The 21,551-nt window shown below is 63.2% G+C and overlaps 1 protein-coding gene across 2 annotated transcripts in view; it reads left to right on the forward strand.

The window, feature by feature from the left end:
* The window catches only part of OSBPL5 (oxysterol binding protein like 5), a 54,329-nt gene continuing 32,778 nt past the window's right edge, over window positions 1–21,551 (forward strand). Inside the window, exon 1 of one of the 2 annotated variants that reach the window (XM_066252303.1) lies at window positions 1–138. The gene's annotated coding sequence lies outside the window, so the exon portion shown is untranslated. Of the gene's footprint in view, window positions 139–14,198; window positions 14,267–21,551 lie in introns of those variants that run through there. The other variant, XM_066252302.1, reaches the window with a different exon arrangement.

Below are 21,551 nucleotides of genomic sequence, written 5' to 3' on the forward strand. Positions count from 1 at the left end.
CTCTCCTCCTCCTCCCGCCGGCCTGCTCCCTCCCTCCGCGAACGCGCTTGGATCAGTCTTCTGGCATTTCCTGCAGCCGGGCCGCGCTGCCAGCTGAGACCCCGCGCGCCCGGCCCCGCGCCCCGAGCTCTCCGCACGGTAGGAGCGGGCTGGGGAGGGGGCCGGGAGGGAACCAGGAAGGATCCCGGGGAAGGGTCCGGGGAGGCCGAGGAGCGGAGGGCCCGGAGCGTCCAGCGGGCCGCCAGCGTTCAGCTTCGGGGGTCTGGGGAACCTCGCGCCGCAGCGCTCCCAGACCGTGGGAAATGGGGCTCAGCCCCCTGAACCCCGACAGTGGCCGGCGCTGCGGAGACCCGCCCCGGCCCGTGGCGCTGGAGCTTGCTGGAGTGGCGCGGGGACAGGCGCGGGCGGGTTGGGACGCGGGTGGGGCCAGGGTGTGGGAGCGCGGCGCGAGGACCGGGAGGGAGGGAGGGAGGGGGCTGTGTCTGCCTGCCTCGAGTAGAGTAGCCCGGTCTGTGTCCTCAACTGAGTGACCCTGGGGTCCAAAAGGAGCGGTGTGTTCGGGGTGGGGTGTTGGGGGTTAAGGGGGGCGGGGACGCTGCGTCTGGCACCCCAGCTCTGGGCCCGGTTCCCAGGGCGGCTCTGTCTGGGTCCACAGGGTGAGGAGGTGAGCGGTCCAGGCATAGCCTCCACCTCTAGGCCACTGGCCCCTGAAGATACAGAGCTTCAGGAATTGCTGGGGCACAAGGAGGGTCCTGGGTATTAGGGGAGGGTGGGACATGGTGCTGGGGGCTGTCAGCAGCCCCCCCCACCGCTCACCCGCTGGGGCTCCTGGGGCAGTGCCCCCTCGGCTGGCTCCCCACCATCTGGCTGGCTGCTATCAGCAGCTGGCTGGAGTTAGGGTTTGAGTGGCTCCTGGGGGTGTGGACAGGTCCTTCCAGGAAGGAGCTGGGCTTCTCTGCCCCTTTGGCCAGGCCCTTCTTGGGCTGGACCATGCCATAGCCACTGGTTGGCATTCTGCTCCTTGTCATCTGGGGGTTTTACTCACTTGCTACTCAGTCTACCCAAGGAATAGTTTACATGTGTGTTGTCCATCTGCCTGAGACCCTCCAAGGTGCCTTTGGCTGGCGGACCTCAGTGATGGTCATCCCCCTGGGTATAACCACCAGGCCAGGGACCGGCCCAGGGTGTCACAGCCAGGGGTGTGGGCACAGCCCTCCCGGGAGTATACACCCTTGGATCTGTGTACACAGGGTGGGCCCCGCTCCCAGATGGCAGAAGCCTTGTCCTCACCAGAGGGCCGTGGGCGGTGGCTTCCTCTTTACCCCTGTGCCGCCGTAGCTGTGCAAGGCCTGGTGGCTCCCTGAACTTGGCAGGCCTCGCAGGGACGGGGGTGTCGTGCTCCCCTCCCAGCTTCCATCTCCAGATCGCCCGATCCTAGATCCTATTGTCTGCCTGCACGTGTGCGGGGCAGGGCCAGGATGCCAGGGAGGCAGGCACCGAGGGTCTGTCTGATCTGCCTCGCCAGGCTGTGCCTAGAAAAGGTGACAAAGGAGGTGGACCGGGCAAGGACCTTGTCACCTCACGGGGACACCACTGTGCAGGCGTTGAGCCCCTGGGCAGGGCCTCCTGGATGCCCAAGGGAGGCCCCTCCCTCCTGGGCCCTGAACGGGTCAGGTCCTTGCGTGCGTGTGTGCAGAAGGCCGGATGCAGCAACGCCCCCCCCCCCAGGTGGTGTGTGTCCCCTGAGCTGGGCGGTGCCGGACCAGTTTCTCTCCCCGAAACCTCTCTTCCTGGAAGCTTGCTCCCTAGCAGAGATAGTAATCCGACATGCTACGCTCGGGGAGGGAAGAAAAACTCCGTGACCAGACAGTGGTTTGAGGACCATTGTGTGTCCTTGTCAGCTGTTTGAGGGACTTGTGCTCTGCGTCCGCTCTGCGGTTCAGCCGGCGTGGGCGCACACGGGTGGGCACACGGACACACGCGGTGTGCAGGGGGCGGAGAGCCCACCCAAGGTGACAGGAGATTGCCCCACCCTATCCCCCTCATTGTTCAAGGGACGGGTGTCCTGGCCACAGCAGAGGACCCGTTCAGACCCAGCCTGACACTCTTGAAGTTGCCACTGGGGGGCTGGGGGCTGCAGAGAACCGAGGCACGGGGGTGCACCGTGTGCGCCGAGGGGCCCCGGTCATTCTGACATGAAGCAACTGTCAGGTGCTGCACAGGGACCACCTGTGGTCTCGTCGGGTGGATGTGACCGCCTGTGTCCACAGGGGTGGCGGGGGAGCCCGGTGGGCACCGTTGTGTGTTGGGGGCTGGGCATCAGGTGGTACAGGCCAGGCTGTGACCTCTCGAAGGCCAGCAGGTGTGCTGCCCCGGGAGGTTCCTATGCCACTCGCGGCCATCACAGGGGAACAGCTCTGGTGCCCGACTGCCCTGGGACCTGCGGGACCTCAGGTGGAGGACCCAGACCTTATGGGGGCGCACAGCCTTTGCGGCCAGCCTCGCCCCTCATGGCCTTCACCTGGCTGGCGGCTCACGGGGAGCTGTGTGAGCAGGCAGGGGTCCTTCTGCAGGGGACGGTGGTGTGGTCGGGGACAAAGAGCTCGGACTTTGGACCATGGTGTCCCCTTAGCATCACGGTTGTTCCGAGCAGCGCCCTTGGTAGTGTGCGCACAGGGTGTGACGTTGGCTTGTGCCTCTGCCTGTGCCAAGGGGAGCGATCCCCAGCTGTGTGCTCAGGACCCGCTTGATTGAAAAGCAAGGCTGGGGGGGAGGGGGGGAGCAGACACAGCAAGGGCTCCCCTAGCTTAGAGCCCTTGTCCAGCCAAGTGGCGGGGGATAAGCCATCCACGATAAGGAATGTTGCAGGACTAAGGTGGAGGGGGCAACCTGGAAAGGCTTTAGGGACCCCCAAGGAGGGATCTTCTGTAACCAGGATCACCGACCTGCGGGATGCGAGGAGGGGGTGGTCTCGGAACTGTCAGGCCAGACCGCTGGAGGGATGTGGGGTGGTCAGAGAAGTGCCAGGGTTATCTGGGTCATCGAGCTGGCGAGGGACAGTCCCCATTGCTCAGGGCACGAGCCTGGTTGGCCAGTTCCGACAGGGCGTGGAGTACCCCCAGGGCCTCTTGAAAATCTCAGAGCCAAGCCTCCTAAGCCCACCTCACCTCACACCCACTCGCCTCCTCCACTGCAGCCAGCATGAGCTTTAAAAACAAAAGCCCACATCACCTAGCTTACCTGCTCAGAGTCCTTCGGGATGCCACCGGGCTCAGTAATTCTAGACTGCTGTCCCTGCCCACCTCTGTCCCCGCTTTTCCTACCCCAGGGCCTTTACACTGGATGTATACCCTCTGCCCAGGGCGCTAATTCGGATCCTAACTCAGGTGTCACTTCCCCGAGAGACCCCTGTCCCCAACGAAAGCGCCTATTCTCAGGTGTGTTTTCCTAGCAGCATGGATACGTGTCTGAAACTACCCCCCCATCTGTGTCTGTGTAATGAAGTGACTCACAGTGGAGACAGCAACTGGACCAGAGCCGGGCCCACAGTGTTGGCTGTTAGCCCCTGTGGTCAGTCGCTGCCCACTTGTCGTCTGTCTGCTCAGGGCTCTCTTCCTGGGGCCTGGCACGTAGTAGGCGCTCTGTGCTCAGGGGAAGCAGAAGAACTGTCTTTGCCCCGGGGAGTCGGTGGCTGGGACCCTACAGATGCCCCTCCGTGTCTCCGCCCCAGTCTCTGCCTCCCCAGCTCCCCCCCCACCCAGCCTGCCTCCCTTCCCGGGGCCCCTCCTGTCCTTCCTGAATTAGGGCTGTGTGGAGTGGCTAGCCGGGGAAGAGGGCCTGACCTCTTTTATCTGGCAAATGGAGGTGGACTAAACTGCCCGGGGCCCTCTGACCCGAAAGGAATGAAGGGCCAAAGGGGAAACTGAGGCACCAGAGCTGAACAGCGTCCTGCCCGTCCGTGCAGATTTTTAGAACAAGGCGTAATGAGAACATGGGGACACCCCATCCCTACAGGCCACCGGCCAGGCTGCCCCTTGTGACCAGCACGGGGTGGAGGTGGGGGTCACTTTCCCTTGTCAAAAGCAAGGGGAGTTCAGAAACTGAGTGGAGGCCGTGCTCGGTGACAGGCAGGTCCCCAGGAAGGCAGAGGGAGGAGATGGGCCAGGCCCAGCGCCAGGAGGGAGTGAGGTTTCCCAGTCCTCCGCCCAGGGGGCAGGGGTGACGCCCTCGTCCCTTCCCTGGCCCACTGGGACAGCAGTCAGGAGCTGAATCTCAGCTGCTTCCATGCTGTGGCTCTGGGGAAGGATGGTCCCCACCGAGGGGGGGTGCCCACTTATTGGGGTGAATACGGCCCCCTGGAGAGGAGGAGGGAGGGGTGGGCAGCAGGGCAGGATTTCTTATGCCTGCCTATTGGGGTGAATATGTCCGAGGGGCCCTTCAACAAGCCCTGGCTCCTGTCCTGTTGCCTGTGTTGCAGCCGCAGCCGCAGCAGCGTGGGGATTGGCATGCTCATCTATTGGGATGAACACAGGGGATGGTCACTTAAAGGACCGAGGTCTTCTCCGCACTAGGGCTCCGTCTGGGGCTGCAGGGGCCGCTCTGGTGGCTGTGCGGTGTGCCTCCCCTCGTCATCATAGTGGGGGAGCCCCTTCCCCGGGAGGCCAGAGGAGGGAGGGAGGCAGGCCCCGGGGGTGAGCAGTGGGCGTCTGAGCAGCAGGGACAGCGAGGCCGGTCCCCGCCCACGCCCAGTCTGGAGCCCAGGCAGGCGCAGGCCGGAGAGGGGCTGAGGTCCACAGGCCCGCAGGACTTGACCCATCACCAAGGGAACCGGCGGGAGGCCGGTCCCCGCCCACGCCCAGTCTGGAGCCCAGGCGGGTGCAGGCCGGAGAGGGGCTGAGGTCCACAGGCCCGCGGGACTTGACCCATCACCAAGGGAACCGGCGGGACTTTCCGGGTTAGAGAGCGGGGGGAGAGGCCCTCGGGGGTTATTTGTTGCTGTGTCTGTGGAATGCTGCTCAGAGAAGGGAGAGAGCGAGCTTTGGCTCTCATTGGACTTGGCGGGATGGGGGTGGGGGGCACAGTGTCATGTTTTCTCGTTTGCCACCAGTTCTTAGTCACTCTTGGGGTGACGGCCAGGGGCCTGGGGGCCCTGGGCAGCCTGGTCCTCCCCTGGACCACGGTGTTGTGGGCTCTCCACCCCAACCCTGGGAGACAGGGCTAGGGGGAGCCCCACCCTCCCTGTTGGAGCCTAAAGGCCAGTGTGGCCAACCGTGGTGCAGGGCACTGAGGACAGGGCCAGGGAGGGCCATGGACAGAGCCCTCGTGCACTCAGAGGGCCTGTTTCCTCTTCCCTGCGATGTCCCTTGAACGAGGCCCTCCCAGAAGTCTCTCTCTCGCACTCGGCTGTCCCCTGAAGGAGCAGGACAGGCCCTCCTGCATAGCCCTGTCCCTGGAGGAGAGCCCTGGGCCCTGGCCAGCGGGGTCTGGGTGGAGCTGGGCAGTAAGGGGGCTGACCCAGGCCCCCAGTGCCCTGCACAGGCCTGGAGCTGTGGCACAGGGTGGGGGCGGTGGGTGGTGTCAGGGGTCCCGGTGGATCTGGAGGCCTGACCGAGGAAGACGGCTCAGGGACCCTTAACCCCGGGTGCCGGGGCCAGCAGTCTCTTTCCCTCCGAACTCTCCGGGTCCCTGTCTGCAGGTCCGCCCACAGCAGTCCCAGGGGAAGTCAGGGCCCTGTCTCACACGTATGCATTGGTGAGCACCAGCCATATGCTGGTGACCCGGGCATAGCTCCTCGTGGAGCTACCATACCTCCTTGCTTAGCCCAAGGCCGGGCACACAGTAGGGCCTCAGGGACGCTGGGAAGGGGAGGGGGAGCTGAGATTTTGCACTAAAGCCCCAATAGGAGCCACAAGTATAGAGAGGACCCCCTGCCCAGCCACGGCTCCCGGCTGACCCCGACACGCTGCCCAAGGCTGGGGTTCTGCAGAGCCCTCAGGTGCCCAGCGCCTGAAGATGCATGTCACGTTTTATATAGAAAGAAGGTTTCCACTGATTTTAAAAAGTTTGAAAGTGATTGGACACCTGGGCCCCCCTCCTCCCTCCCTCCATGTCTCAGGCTCCCACACGTGACCCTGACTGGTCTCCTTACGGTCACTGAAGCGACCTCCTCTGCCCGCCTGGCGTCCCACACGGGTGCAGCCGGAGAGAGCACCCCGTCCCCTCGCCCGCCTTCCTGTGGTCCCCAAGCGGGATGGGGAGGGGGTGCTCCGGACCCCAAAGGCAGGCCGCCCGCCTGCGCCAGTGCCTCGTCAACTGCATGCTGCCCCTCAGCGTCCTCCACCCCCTCGTCCTCGAGCCCTCTCAGGGCCCTGGCCACACTGGGTCTCTACTCCGGGCTCCTGCAAGGGAACGCAGGTAGCCCTGCCCCAGGGCCTTTGGGCAAAGAGCCCGTGTGCCAGGCCCTGACCACACTGGGTCTCTACTCCGGGCTCCTGCAAGGGAACGCAGGTAGCCCTGCCCCAGGGCCTTTGAGCAAGGAGCCCGTGTGCCAGGCCCTGGCCACACTGGGTCTCTACTCCGGGCTCCTGCAAGGGAACGCAGGTAGCCCTGCCCCAGGGCCTTTGAGCAAAGAGCCCGTGTGCCAGGCCCTGACCACACTGGGTCTCTACTCCGGGCTCCTGCAAGGGAACGCAGGTAGCCCTGCCCCAGGGCCTTTGGGCAAAGAGCCCGTGTGCCAGGCCTGAGGCCGGGCAGCCGCTGGGATCCCCAGAGCCTCCCTGCCAGAGGGTGCCCGACAGCACAGCCAGTGCCCGTCCTGCAGGAGAGCCTTCCAGCTGCCACTGGGCCTGCAGGTGACCAGAGCAGAGTGAGTCCCTCCATCCTGGCACACCCTCTGCTCTGCTCTGCCCTCCCCTGCCAGGTTGGGGGTGACCAGAGCAGAGTGAGTCCCTCCATCCTGGCACACCCTCCGCTCTGCTCTGCCCTCCCCTGCCAGGTTGGGGGTGACCAGAGCAGAGTGAGTCCCTCCATCCTGGCACACCCTCCTCTCTGCTCTGCTCTGCCCTCCCCTGCCAGGTTGGGGGTGACCAGAGCAGAGTGAGTCCCTCCATCCTGGCACACCCTCCGCTCTGCTCTGCCCTCCCCTGCCAGGTTGGGGGTGACCAGAGCAGAGTGAGTCCCTCCATCCTGGGACACCCTCCGCTCTGCTCTGCTCTGCCCTCCCCTGCCAGTTTGCGGGTGGCTCCCTCTGATAGGACCCTCAGGGTAGAAAGGGTAGGAGCCACCTTGGCGAGGCCGGCACCTGTCTGTCTGCCTTAGCATATGCTGTTCCATTGCCTGGAAGGCCCTGCCTCTGGGTCTGTCGGGTGCGCTGAGTCAGCGCCCATGGCAGGGGCGGCACGTAGTGGGTGTGCAAGGCGCCCGGGCCCTGGCTCCCCTCCGTCTCTGTGGACCTCGCACAAGCCCCCCTCGCCCTGCCCTCCCCTTCCCTTTCCCTTGTTCTGACGGGTGGGGTCTCCTGCTGCGGGCCCCAGCCCCTCTGATCTACATGTGGCTGAGCCCTGACCTCCCTGTCTGCTGGCTGGGGAAACATCACTTGTTTGTCCTGGCGGGCCAGTGTGCTGCTGCTCCTGTTTGTTTGGTTTGGGTGTTTTGTCTAGACAGAGGCAGGCGCTCATGAAGCCCGATGTCCTGGTCTGGACACAGGGCCCCCTGTCAGAGGGGCTCCTGACTTCCGTGGGGTTCCACACAGTGAGAGTCTGACCCCAAGGACATTGAGCGGTGGTGAGAACATGGGCCCAGCAGTCTGCAGACCACACAGGAGTCCCCCCAACTCAGACACTAGCCATTGGACCCTGGGCGCGTCCCTGACGCTTCTGGGCCTCGGTTTTCTCACCTGTGAAATGGACCCTGGCAGAGCCAGCCCTCGGGGAAGGCGGGATCCCAGGGGCCGGGGGCGGTCTGGTTCAGACTCTGCCAAGACACTTAGCTCTGAGAGCAGAGCGGGACCATGTCTTTATCACTAATTTAAAGTTTGATGAATAATTAATAACCGTGAAAGATCAAAATAAACACAGGAACCCCACGGAGGGACACAGCCCAGCCTGCTCTCTCCAAGTCCACACCTCCAGCTGTGCTGGCAAAAGTTCCGGCCCAGCGCACGCACCCCCCCCCCCCTGCAGCGCGCTCCTCCCCTCCGCCTCCTCGCCTCCCTTCCCCCTTGGAGCTCCGGCCAGCGTTCCCAGGCGTGTTTTTGTGGTTTTACTATATATGGATGAAGCCACAAACAAACACAGGCTCCCTGGCTTCGTGGCGGACGTGACGTGACTGCTGATGGCCCTCTGTGTGCCTTCGGATGCCTCATCGTCGCCCGAGGTGCAGAGAAGCTCAAAACCACTTGAACTTCTCTGAGCCGCGCGGGAGCGGTGCTGAGTTAATTGCCTGTTCCTCATTCATTTCTCTCGCTTTACGTAAATAACTCCCAGTTTGTGCCCGGACTCCCCGTAAGCACGTGCGGGGGCGTTCCCATTTGATCCCTGGAGCGCGTCTTTGTTCCGGAGCTCTTCTGGGGTGTCGGCCCAGAGTGGGGTCCCAGGGTGCACAACTGGATGTGGCCAGTGACTGCCGGTGACGCCCCAACACACGGGAGGGGCTGTCAAGAGTCGGGCTTTCCTCGAGCAGATGGGGGAGACACACAGTGAATTTGGAGCCTAAGTAACAAAGCTTCATCATGCACGGGGGTGGGGGGTGGGTGGGAGGGGTGGTGGTGGGAGTAGGGGGAGGGGGTGTGTGTGTGTGTTCTTCCTGGGACCCAAATCCAGGGTGGGTGGGCAGGGACTGAATCTCCCGGTCAAGGCAAGGGTCCTGGGCTCAAGGTGATGATGTCTGGGGGCAAAACACGAACTTTCTTAGCAAGTCTGTTGACGGTCCTGGCCTTGGGGGCCCCCTGCGGTGTCTGCCTGGTGGAAAGGTCACAGACTTCGCCTTCCCTGGAGGGAGAAATCTCTCATCTCAGGGCTGTGGTTGGAAGAGGGGCCCCCGAGGGGCCTCTTAGTGACGGGCACATTTTGTTAATTATAAACAGAGCGTAGCCCTGGCCTGGCGGCTCCGTGGATGGAGCGTTGTCCTGGTGCGCTGAGGCCGCGGGTTTGATCCCCGGTCAGGGAACCTGCAAAAGGCAACCAGCGAGTGCACAGCTAGACGGAGCAGCTGGGTGGGACAGCTGGTTGATGCTTCTCTCTCTTCCTTCTCCTCTTTCTCTCTAATCAATAGAAATTTTTTTAAAAGAGCACAGTGATCTCCTCTTCTTATAAGGACACCAGTCACATTGGCTGAAGACCCACCCTCGTGACCTCATTTTGCCTTAATTACCTCTGTAAGGACCCCCATCTCCAAATGCGGTCACATTCTGAGGTCTTAGGGTCAGTATATGAGTTTGGAGGACACAGTTCAGCCATCACAGTGGCTAAGGGAGTGGCCAGAGTAACGACAGGCCTCTTCCCGACAGGACGCTCCTCGGTGGAGTCCCGAACTGGGAATCCGTGAGGACAGACGTTCGCAGGACGTGAGATCTTGATGCGTTCAGAGCCTTGCGCACCCGTGAACGTGTGGAGATGTTTTCAGAATCCACTCCCTTGAACCTTGACCGTTTTACGCCTGCCCCGTTGCTCGTCTCAGCCAGTGTTTCCTACACCGAGGCCTTGGATGGAGCCCAGGGGCCCGACCCGGCGAGGCTCACACGGAACCACCGCAGGGCTGGTCCGGGTCTGAGCCCTTCCACCTGCGGGTGGAAAGTCAGTCCGACACGTATCCTTCCGCAGTTGCGTCCAGCGGCTCACCGCCGTCTCTCCGGCAGGGCTGTCATCTCTCAGTCCGGAGTCCCAGGCCCAGACCCGCTCCCGCATCAGCATTGCGCTCTGGCCCAGGCCAGCTAGCGCTCCCTCCGCGGAGGCTCTGGGGAACCTTTCAGGCTGGTGGACAGAGAGGACGCTGCCCGGTGGGCCGTTTGTTCAGTGCTCACAATGCCTTCTGTGCCAACAGCCATGTGCGAGTCCTCCCGCCCTCCCTGATTCTGGAATACCAGTGTGTGTGTGTGTGTGTGTGTGCGCGCGCGCACACACACACGGGGGTGGGGGGTGGGGGTGGGGTTTTCCCCAGGTGTCCCCAGACCCTCCCTGTTACCAGATCTGAGGCCGCCACTGTGGGCCGTCCTTGGCCAGGCAGTATGGGGCTCATGGAGACCTCCTTCTCGGGTCCTGTCCCCGGAGGAGGAGGAGGGCAGGGAGCAGGAAGAGACAGATCTGTTTTGGCTATAGGAAGAGAGGGACCTCAGGGTACTAGGCAGGCTGATGTTCTGTGGGTTCATACGTGGAGCCTCCACTATCCCCGGCACCCCGAGAACTCCAAGTGCAGCAAAAATGGTAGGAGGGGGATTTAGTCCATGCAGGGTGGACACCCGCCCCGCCCTCCTGGTGTGGCCTCAGGAGCGTCCCCTACGCGGGCCACCGCGGCCCTGCCGGGAGTCCCTGCCTGCTCCATGCTGCCGTCATCCGCTGGGTTTTAAGCCGCGGTTCCACAGAGGACGGGATGAGGACACACAGGCAAAGGACTGTCCTCCTGCCCAGCTCACTATTTTTAAACGGTGCCTGCTTTTCAGTTTGTTTTTAAATGACGAGAGCACAGGGAACACACTGTTTATCCGGGCGTGCCTGGTCTTCCCAGCGCAGCCATTCGTCACCTCCTGGCGGAGCCTGGACCCTCAAGCCACTGGCCTGTTCCCCTTCATAGAGCACGTGGCCCTGGGGGGGGCACTCTCTCAGGCCGCAGGGGGCTGTCCCACCAGGGCCACTTCCCCCGTGAAGCGCCAGGCCTCTGAGAACGTGACCAGGTTCGGTGAAATCTTTCTAAAACGCATTACCTACGACGCTGTCCCTGGCGGCCTTCAAGTATCAGCGATGAATAATTTAATACCCTTTTTCCTGGTGACTTGGGTCATTACAATTAATTTTAATAGCGACTAACGTTTTAGTAAGGCTTATATAAAATGATTTGTCTCCTCTAATCCTTGAAATATCCTTATATGGTAAGTTCTGTTATCACCTCCATTGCAGACAAGGTCCCTGAGCCTCAGGGAGGTGAAGAAACCGTGCCCGAGGTCACCCACCAGCATGTCACAGGGCTCATCACGAGGTCTCCGACTGATGACAACGCTGTGACACCTGGTGCCCTGAGGGGACGCTGCCCTCCGCTGAACTGTTTGTCCCTGTACTAAAACCGCTTTGCTTAAACTTCTTGCTGGACGGGTTTTTAGTTACTTCACTTCTTAAAAGACAAATGTGTTTCTGGGCCTTGGCCGGGGAGCTCAGTGGGTTAGAGTGTTGTTCCCAACATGCCGAGGTTGTGAGTTCCAGTCCCGGTCAGGGCACATACAAGAACCAACCAATGATGGCGTGAATGGGTGGGAATACAAATCGATGTTTCTCTCTCTGTCTCTCTCTCCCTTCCTCTCTCTCTAAAAGTCAATTTTTTAAAAAATGGTGTTTCTGGTCCTGGCCAGTTGGCTCAGTGGTAGAGTGACGGCCCAGCCTTTGGATATCTTGGGGTCGATTCCCAGTCAGGGCTCACAGGAGAAGCGACCATCTCTTCCTACCCCTCCCCCCCCCCTTCCTCTCCTGCAGCCATGACTCAAATTTTTTGAGCAAGTTGGCCCCGGGCGCTAAGGATGGCTCCATGACCTCTGCCTCAGGCTCTGAAATAGCTCGGTTGCCGAGCAATGGAACAACAGCTCCAGATGGGCAGAACATCACCCTGTAGGGGGCTTGCCAGGTGGTTCCAGGTCAAGGCGCATGTGGGAGTCTGTCTCTCTGCCTCCCAGCCTCCCCGCCTCTCACTTAATAAAGAAATAAAATGAAATGGTGTTTCTACTCTGGTCCACTTCTGTCTAGGAAACCAGGGGAGTGAGAGGGTTAGAAATGTGTACAAACCGAGAGTGAGCAGGTGCTGGAGCAGGACCCGCGACTTGTCAGGGAGCTGAGCAGAGCGCTGGTAGAGGTATCGTGTGATGGAGAATCTGACGGCACAGGGGCTCCGTTCTTCCTGTTTCTAACCGCGTTCTGCGCTCTCATGAGGAATCCAGGAGAAGTCCTCATGGATTCCTTAGCTGTTGCCCCCGGGTATCCAGGGCACAATTGAACCCAGACCCTTGTGTAAGGGTGTCTGCTCCACGCAAGCTCAGGACCAGCGGTGGGGCACCTGGTAGCGCGATTCTCGGGAGTGGAACAGGGCTCGGGGACAGGCCGGGCATTGCCCCCCCAGAACCCCCCCTCCACCCCACCGCTCATCCCAAAGCCCCTCCCAGGGATAGTCTGCCTGGAAATGGAAGGGACGCAGGGGCACACGTTTCCTGGTGGGTGGGACTCAGGCAGGGCCCTGGGATACAGCGTGGATGCAGAACCCACAGAGGAGGAGGAGGAGGAGGTGTGAGGATCAGGAACGGGGGTCAGGGGTCCGTCAGGGCCTGGGACGCACACCCAAGGGACCGCTGGGGTGGCTGGGCAGCTCCGGTTTCTGACCCGGGTGGTGGTCACAGAGTGTTTCTCTGGAAAGGCTCATGAGGCCGGAGGTCTGTGTGGTCTTCTGCAGTCCCATTTTCTTTTATAATAAAAGGAGTCTTTTAAAAGGAGCTGCTCGGAGTGGGACCTCGGCAGTGGGAACCCGTGACTGCCAAGGCCAGTCTCCTCTCTCAGGGTTGGGGAGCACAGGGCCTCCCGGCCAGGACAGGGCCACCTTAGGGCGCTCACAGACCATCTGTGCAGTCTTACTCCGCCCCACACCACCTATCTCTTCTGTTACTTTTACTGCAGTAAATTTGCTTCTGAGAGAAACTATACATTGTTGCTACAGTCAGAAAAGCACCACCACTTGTAACAAGTAGCAGGTAACTATAATAACATGCGCAGCTAGCAGGAAACGCCAGGGACTCAGTTGTAGCAAGGGGACTTTTGTCTGCGAAACCTCCGGGAAATAGTAACAATGGGGCTCAGAGGAGGACGACGCCCCAGCCTCTCCCTCCTTCACAGTCGGGAGGCTGGGACGAGAAATTAAAAGGGAGGCCGAGGGTGGTTCATGCTGCCCCGCGTCACCCAGTGGCGTCAGTCTGTGCCCGGGTGTCGGGAGACATGGGTGACCTGCGTAGTCGCAGCATGGCTCTGGAGGAAGGGGCTTCAGTGGCCGACTCCAGGGGCTTGGAGGGTGGCCCCTCTCCAGAAGCAGGCGGAATGGGACAGAGAACTGGTCTCACAGAGACAGGGAGGTGACCACAAAGATGCGGCCACCGGGGTGCCCGGGCAGTGTTGCTGCGTTGCCTGGAGACCCCTCCCCAGGGGACGAGCCAGCATGTGCTGAGCTCTGGGCCGTTCTCCGAGGAGTGGCCGTTTTCTCTGTTGGTTTGTGCTGGGATGTGTGCTCAGCTGCCCCCGGCCCCACACTCTGCCCCCGGACTTCCCGTAGGGGACAGGGCAGGGGACTGGGCAGGGGACAGGGCAGGGGACTGGGCAGGGGGCTGGGCAGGGGACAGGGCAGGGGACTGGGCAGGGGGCTGGGCAGGGGACAGGGCAGGGGACTGGGCAGGGGAATGGGCAGGGGACTGGGCAGGGGACTGGGCAGGAAGCTGGGCAGGGGACAGGGCAGGGGACTGGGCAGGGGACAGGGCAGGGGACTGGGCAGGGACTGGGCAGGGGACAGGGCAGGGGACAGGGCAGGGGACAGGGCAGGGGACTGGTTTGGATGCGCCCTCCTCCCAGCAGGGTCATTGCTGCGCCCTCGGCCCTGGTTCCTCGCTGGGCTGCGGGGCCCTGCCTGCCCTCCGTCCCCCGGGGAGGGACCTAGGCGGACAACATCTACGATTGCATCATGTGTGTTTACCTGGGAACCAGAAACATTCTTTAAAAAGAGCGCCTGAGGGAAGGAAAGAGGAAAAGGCTTCGTCTCTCTCCGGGCCGTGGGACTCGGGCTCCGGAGAGCACCTCGCCGCTGCCCGTCTGCTGGGAGCTGCCCGTCTGCTGGGAGCTGCCCGTCTGCTGGGAGCTGCCCTGGGTGCCCCTCCGCCGTCCCGAGGCCTCTCTCTGCCCAGACTCGGCACGGCTTGTGCCAGCACCTGGCACTCAGGGCACACTGGGTGTGCCCGTGCCCATTGACCAGGCTGGCCCTGTGCCCCAAGCGCCGAGCGCCCGGCCAGGGCAGTGACCGCCGGTGGACTCGTCAGCAGGAGGTGGGTTGTTCTGACGATCGAGGGGAAGGGAGGAGGGGGCAGCGGCCGTCCTCGCCTCGAGGGGCACCAGCGGGCGCTGAGCAGGGGCGTGGGGTTCCAGTGACCCGCTGGTGCTCACCGTCCTGGTGATGGGGCTGCCTCCTGGGAGGTCAGAGGATGGAAACTCGGAGCCTGGGCGAGGCTACCGGGCACCCCCACAAACATGGGTCAAAATGCCTGCTGCTGTTTGACCGTCGACTGTCCCCAAGGCCTGCAAGGGTGCGAGCTCGGGGACCGGCCGTGCTGCGGTCCGACGGGCGTGGAGGGCCCAGGAGCGAGTGCTGGCAGCGACCGTGACAGCGGGGGGGGGGGGGGGGGGGGGGGAGGGAGAGAATGAGGGGCCACACCTGCGCCAAGCACCCCTCTGTGCCCTCTTCCCAGGTGCCCGGCCCGGTAGGAACCTGGAAAAGGTGGTCTCCGAGAGGGTGACCCACAGCCCGCGCGCCTGTGGGAGCCGAAGGCAGCACCTGGGCAGCCCTGGCTCCACCCTGTGCCACATCCAGGCGTGGGCGCCTCTGGCAGGCAGGCACGGGGGACCTGCAGGGGCTGTCCTGAGTTGCATACGCCCTGGACAGCCGGGAGAGCCGCGTCGTAGGCTGAAAGACGCAGAGCTGGAGGGGCCCACGTGTGGCCCTGCAGCGACCAGGCCCAGCTGGGCGCCCGGCGGGGGGGGGGGGGTCTAGCTCGTGGGAGGCTGCAGCCCGCCCACCAAGGGGCCCGCCACGGGGACCCTTTGCTCCTCTGCCTCTTTCCCAGCGAGCCCGGGGTCTGGACCACCTTCCGTCTCCAGCCACCCCCGTCTCATGCGGTCTTCTGGCTTCTTGCTGCCTGAGATCGCGCTGGCGGCCACCTGGCCAGTGTCCTTGAGGACGCCTGGCTTCTCCTCAGCCTTTTAAACTCTGAGCCTTCGGGCATGAGGGGGACGGTGGTTTCTGCTGCTTTCATTTACGGTTTCTGTGCAGTTCTCAGGCCCTCAGGAGGGAGCGTTAGCCTCTCTTCTCTCTGTGTGTGTCATGGAAAATGTCAAACGTACACAAGCGCAGAGAGGACGTGGAACGGGGGCGCCGCAGCTCCCCGCTGTCGTCCGCGCCAAACCGCCAGCACGGCTGCCTCTCATCTCCTCGGCGCTGGTTTAAAGTAGACCCTCCTGCTCCCCTCTGTCCCCCCCGTTTCTTCCTCCTTCTGTTTGTCACTGCCGGCGGGGAGGCTTCCGGAGGTGAGAGCAGGGTCACATGACCGTCCACAGCCCTGGCCAGCGTGCCAGCCCTGGAGAGCAGAAGGCAGGGAGTGGAGAAGGTTCCGGAAGGTCGAACCCCAGCTGACACCCCTGTGGCCCTGAGGAGCTCCTGGTGGGGTGGAGCCCACTTTCCCAGGGACTCCAGGCGCTGTCTCCCCCCTGCCTGGCGTCCCGGCACCTGTGCCTGCCCACCAGGCGGCTGTGAGGGTCAGTCAGAGGGCGGGCGCGCCCTCCGTCAGCGCTGGCTGGTCACTGAGCACCTGCTGCATACACATCCCGGCAGTCTGTCGGACCCTCCAGGAGCGTTCATTGGCACCTACTGTTTGCTGAGTGCTGGCTGGGCACTGCATTGGCACCTACTGTTTGCTGGGTGCTGGCTGGGCACTGTATTGGCACCTACTGTTTGCTGGGTGCTGGCTGGGCACTGCATTGGCACCTACTGTTTGCTGGGTGCTGGCTGGGCACTGTATTGGCACCTACTGTTTGCTGGGTGCTGGCTGGGCACTGCATTGGCACCTACTGTTTGCTGGGTGCTGGCTGGGCACTGCGGGGGACAGGTTCTCTCCCTGCTCCCCCAGCCCCCGGGGCCACCTGCCCCTTGGAAGTCCATCTTGTCCCACCTTCCTGGGCTCGGGCAAGAGCTCCTCTGTCCCCCGCAGGGTACGGCACCCCTCACTCTTTACGACTTTCAGCACAGCGGTGCCTCTGGGGGTGCGTTTCCCAACAGTCAGAGGAGCGCATGGTCACGGTGGAGACCCAGGACCCACCAAGAAGGCCCCTGGCCGCGCACACAGCTCACACGCAGATGTTGACAGTGCTCATCAAGGTCGCTCTGTGCCGCGGCGGCACTTGGCCTTCGGCACCGCCAAGCGCCCTCGCCCTTTGCCAGGGCATGGCCAGCATGCCACTCCCACCCACCCATCGATGGGACTTTCCTGTGGGAAAACCACAGGGCGCATCCTCCCCCCCGGGGGGTCTCCACACACCTGTGGATTCAACGGCATTTTATTCCCGGGGAGTCAATTTCCAGAAGTCAGGTCATTGGCTTAAAGGACGCGTGTCCTGGGTGATGTGTTCACGTTCACGCACTGCCCCCTCCCCTCGTCCCTCCACGGGACCTGACTCCCAGCGGGGCCAGGGCAGGGCCGAGTGTTGACAGGAAGTCCGCCAGGCTGACCGGACAGCTCCAGGGAGCAGCCAGAGAGCAGGGCGTCCCCCTGACCGGCAGGCCTCCGGCTGTGTCTGCTCTGCCCGGCCAGCAGACAGGAGCTGGCTGTGTCCAGCCCCGCGCCAGGCCCCTTGGGGACGCAGAGTGTAAGACACATCCAACCTGAATGTCTTCTCCTCCCAGGGCCTCTGCCGGGCTCACCTGGGCCCCTCAGGACCCTCTGCAGTCCCAGCCCCAGGCAGGCTGCCCAAGGCTCAGCAGCCACAATGACACCCATGCCCGGTCCCCTTGGGACTGGGTGAGTCACACAGCTGGTCACATGTGCCCTTCGGCAGTGGCGCAAAAGTCTCCTTCTTCCCCGGGGCCTTCGGGTCTTCCTTCCGCTTTGGAGCTGGTAGGAAGAACTGAGCTCGGCAGGTCCGTCTCCCTGGTTTTGCCTTCGTTGGCTCTGTTGCTTTCAGGGAGGACAGCCTGGAGGAGGTGGTCATGTGGACTCAGGACACGGGACCCTCCTACACACCAGATGATCCAGGAGTCTGGCCCCATGTGGGACCCAGGAGCTCCCTTACCCTGGAGCTATTTCCCTGAAACAGAGGGGGGCATTTCAAGGCTGATAAGGTACCCAGGGGTGAACACTTGTGGGCAGGCCGGGTTTCCTGGAGGAGTTCCCAAAGGCGGGCACAGACAGAGGGGTGTCGGGGCCGCTGCTCAGAGCACACCTTGTGCCCCAGGGCCAGCCTCTCGTGGTGGCCACGTCTCTCGGTGACCCCATTGCCTTCGGTGTTGTTCGCCGTCACCTGCTGCTCACGAAGATGCCTGGGAACTTTTCATTTCGTAGCGTGACCAGTGTGTCGGGGAACAGACCCAAATTCAGGTCTTGGAGCTTTGACAGTGAGCCCTGTCCTCTGCCCTCTTCCTGGGCAGCCATCAGCCTGGCGGCTCCGGGGGGGGGGGGACCCTGGAGGTCTCCAGATTCTTGTCCATGTCTTTATTTTTTTTATTTTTCCAAAATGAGAAGCAGGGAGGCAGTCAGACAGACTCCCGCATGCACCCTACCAGGATTGACCCGGCATGCCCACCAGGGGGCGATGTTCTGCCCATCTGGGGTGTTGCTCTGTTGCAACCAGAGCCATTCTAGCACCTGAGGTGGAGGCCATGGAGCCGTCCTCAGTGCCTGGGCCAACTTTGCTCCAATGGAGCCTTGGCTGCGGGAGGGGAAGAGAGAGACAGAGAGGAAGGAGAGGGGGAGGGGTGGAGAAGCAGATGGATGCTTCTCCTGTGTGCCCTGGCCGGGAATCGAACCCGGGACTTCCACACGCCAGGCTGATGCTCTACCGCTGAGCCAACCAGCCAGGGCCTGATTCTCATTTCTTATTGGTCTCTTTGGGGACCCTCCTGTGTTCTGGGCGCAGCTGATGTCACACTGACTCTGTCTCACCAGGAAGCAGGGCATCCTCATATGCGGTTTGCTCGGCGCCAGGACAGTGGGTTCGAGGGTCCGATGAGCAAAGAGGAGCTGGTGGCCGGGCCTGGGGGCCTGCAGGCTTAGTCACCGCATCCTCAGTTCAGGTCACCTCCCTGGACCGTCCCCACCGTGCCAGGACATTGGGGGGGGGTGCTTGGCCCAGGGGCAGGCTGGTCCTGCCCGACTGGCAGGGCCGCTTTCTCCGCCAGACGCATGACTTCTGACAGAACCAGTTTCCCTGTTAAGCCCTAGGGAGGGGCCGGCAGAGGCTGCCGCCTACCGCCGGACAAGGGGTCATAGGGGTGTCTCCATGGCTGCTTGTCCCCGAAGGGTCCTGAAGGCAGGGCTCCTGCTCCTGCCCCAGCAGCTGCCCGCCCAGCTGGTCACTGGGTGAATAAGGCCCGCTGGCCCCACTGGGCCGGGAGCGGTACAGGCGGCCCTCACCTGGTGGGAGAGGACCTGCAGGACCAGGCCGCGGGAGGGGCGGCACACAGCCGTGCTCCGCGGCCGGTTCTAACAGCCCAGGGCTGCCCGACGTACTCCGCACAGGGTCTGGGGCTGGGGGACTGGGTGGCCCGTCCACCCAGAGGGGCCCTCGGCTCTTAGGAACTGGCCGGGCGGGCTGGGGGGTATATCAAGGAGGCAGTGAGCCTTGTGCCGGGGGGACCACAGCCCAGTCGATGTTCCTGTCCTGGCTCTGCAAACAGTCTCGGCAGGTGTGGGCCGCCCCCTCACTGTGGGGTGATGGGAGGGGCGGGGGTGGGGGGCAGGCACTAATCTGGGCCCAGGAGAGCCAGCTCGCTCTCCTGCCTCAGTTACTGCATCTGTAAAACGGAGAGAAGGCAAGGAACAGAGCACTTGAACGCTGGGGGTCTCTTCTGCTTCCAAGGTCTAGGACCTTTCAGCCCTTGACGGGTGGGAGGCGGACAGGAGGGGAGGAGGGGCGTCGCGTGCATGCCCCCCACCCTCCGCTGGCTGGGTCAGCGCCTGGCCGGGCGCTGCTGCTGCTGCTGCGTGAGAGCTGGGACCCCTGGAGCAAAGGGGGGCTCTTCAGTGTATACAAGGACCACCCACTCGCGACATCAGTGAAGCTGGGCCCCCATCCTGACCCCTCCGTGCGACTCAATTGTGATAAAACCCCGAAATCCACTTCCAGAAAGCCAAAATCTATTTCCAGAAAGCCTTGGTGTAAGAAGGAGTGGAAGCCCCGCTCCAAGGGGGACCCAGGGGGCTGGTGGGGCTACACCTCTGTGCCAGAGAGGGAAGGTGTCTGGGGTCCACGTCCTCCCCCCGGGTGGCCACCTAACAGCTGCCTGTCAGGCCTCACCACCAGGGAGGGAAGGTGTGTGTGGGGTCCACGTCCTCCCCCCGGGTGGCTACCTAACTGCTGCCTGTCAGGCCCCACCACCAGGGAGGGGAGGTGTCTGGGGTCCACGTCCTCCCCCCGGGTGGCCACCTAGCTGCTGCCTGTCAGGCCTCACCACCAGGGAGGGAAGGTGTCTGGGGTCCACGTCCTCCCCCCGGGTGGCCACCTAGCTGCTGCCTGTCAGGCCCCACCACCAGGGAGGGAAGGTGTCTGGGGTCCACGTCCTCCCCCCGGGTGGCCACCTAACTGCTGCCTGTCCGGCCCCACCACCAGGGAGGGAAGGTGTCTGGGGTCCACGTCCTCCCCCCGGGTGGCCACCTAACTGCTGCCTGTTAGGCCCCACCACCAGGGAGGGAAGGTGTCTGGGGTCCACGTCCTCCCCCCGGGTGGCCACCTAACTGCTGCCTGTCAGGCCCCACCACCAGGGAGGGGAGGTGTCTGGGGTCCACGTCCTCCCCCCGGGTGGCCACCTAGCTGCTGCCTGTCCAGCCCCACCACCAGGGAGGGGAGGTGTCTGGGGTCCACGTCCTCCCCCCGGGTGGCCACCTAGCTGCTGCCTGTCCGGCCCCACCACCAGGGAGGGAAGGTGTCTGGGGTCCACGTCCTCCCCCCGGGTGGCCACCTAACTGCTGCCTGTCAGGCCTCACCACCAGGGAGGGAAGGTGTCTGGGGTCCACGTCCTCCCCCCGGGTGGCCACCTAGCTGCTGCCTGTCAGGCCCCACCACCAGGGCAGCAGGCGCCAGCGGGGCAGTCTGTCTCCCAGGGTGGCACGTGGGCAGGAGCCCAGCGGGAGGGCTGGTGAGGAGGCGTCCGGGTGGCATTAGCACCCCTGGGAGGGTCCCCCAGCTGTGCCAAGGGCTTCAGAACAGAGGCCAGCCCCTGGCCCGGAGATGACCATCTCTTCTAGATGTGGCCATGAGGCCAGTGCTGCTCTGAGAGCCAGGCAGGGTCCCCGACCTCCTGGCTGGGCTCTTGACCTCGCCTCCCCATTGTCCCCTCCCCGTCCCCTCGTGGTCCTGCTGGGTCACACAGCCCCTGAGAGCAGCACTGCCAGGCTGCAGTTTGCACCCGAACATCAACCTCTCCTTCCCCTGGGGCCGGCCGGACAGCTGGGTGTGGGTGGGGCGCTGTGGGTCAGCGCTCAGCGGGGACCACATCTGACCCAGTCGCCTGGCTGGGGCTTCCTAGAACCGGGAGGGGAATGGTCAGCTGCAGAGGAAGTGGCCAGGGGGTGGTGCCCGGGGCGGCTGACCATGGCCCCGAGCTCGCTGTTGGCTCACGTTGGTCAGGAGGTCAGGTGGGTGGGTGCCAGGGGCGTGCCCGGACCCGCAGCTGCATGACCTGGCTGAGTCAGCCAGAGAACGTCAAGGTGTGGCTGTCACTGTCCCCTGAGCAGGGCAAGCCACTTCCTGCCACTCTCCCCGGGGCTGAGCCACTCAGCTGCCCTATCTGGGGAAATGTTTCTCTGGGGAAGCCCCACACCCCCACACACCCCCTCCCTCTGGGAGCTTGGCCCCCTGACCTTCAGCCATCTCCCCAGGGCAGAAGGCAGCTTGAAGCTGTGTCACCTCCAGAGGACCTGGGCTTGGCTTGAGCCACAAGACCTTAGGCTGGTCTTTTCCCCTCTTGAGTCCTTGCTTTCTGCATCTTTCTCATTTACTGTATATTTTATTGATTGATTTTTTTTTTTTTTTTTTTTTTTCATTTTTCTGAAGCTGGAAACAGGGAGAGCAGTCAGACAGACTCCCGCATGCGCCCGACCGGGATCCACCCGGCACACCCACCAGGGGGCGATGCTCTGCCCATCCTGGGCGTCGCCATGTTGCGACCAGAGCCACTCTAGCGCCTGGGGCAGAGGCCACAGAGCCATCCCCAGCGCCCGGGCCACCTTTGCTCCAATGGAGCCTTGGCTGCGGGAGGGGAAGAGAGAGACAGAGAGGAAAGCGCGGCGGAGGGGTGGAGAAGCAAATGGGCGCTTCTCCTGTGTGCCCTGGCCGGGAATCGAACCC

The sequence above is a fragment of the Saccopteryx bilineata genome, chromosome 1 (assembly GCF_036850765.1).
Source record: "Saccopteryx bilineata isolate mSacBil1 chromosome 1, mSacBil1_pri_phased_curated, whole genome shotgun sequence".
Lineage (NCBI taxonomy): Eukaryota > Metazoa > Chordata > Mammalia > Chiroptera > Emballonuridae > Saccopteryx > Saccopteryx bilineata.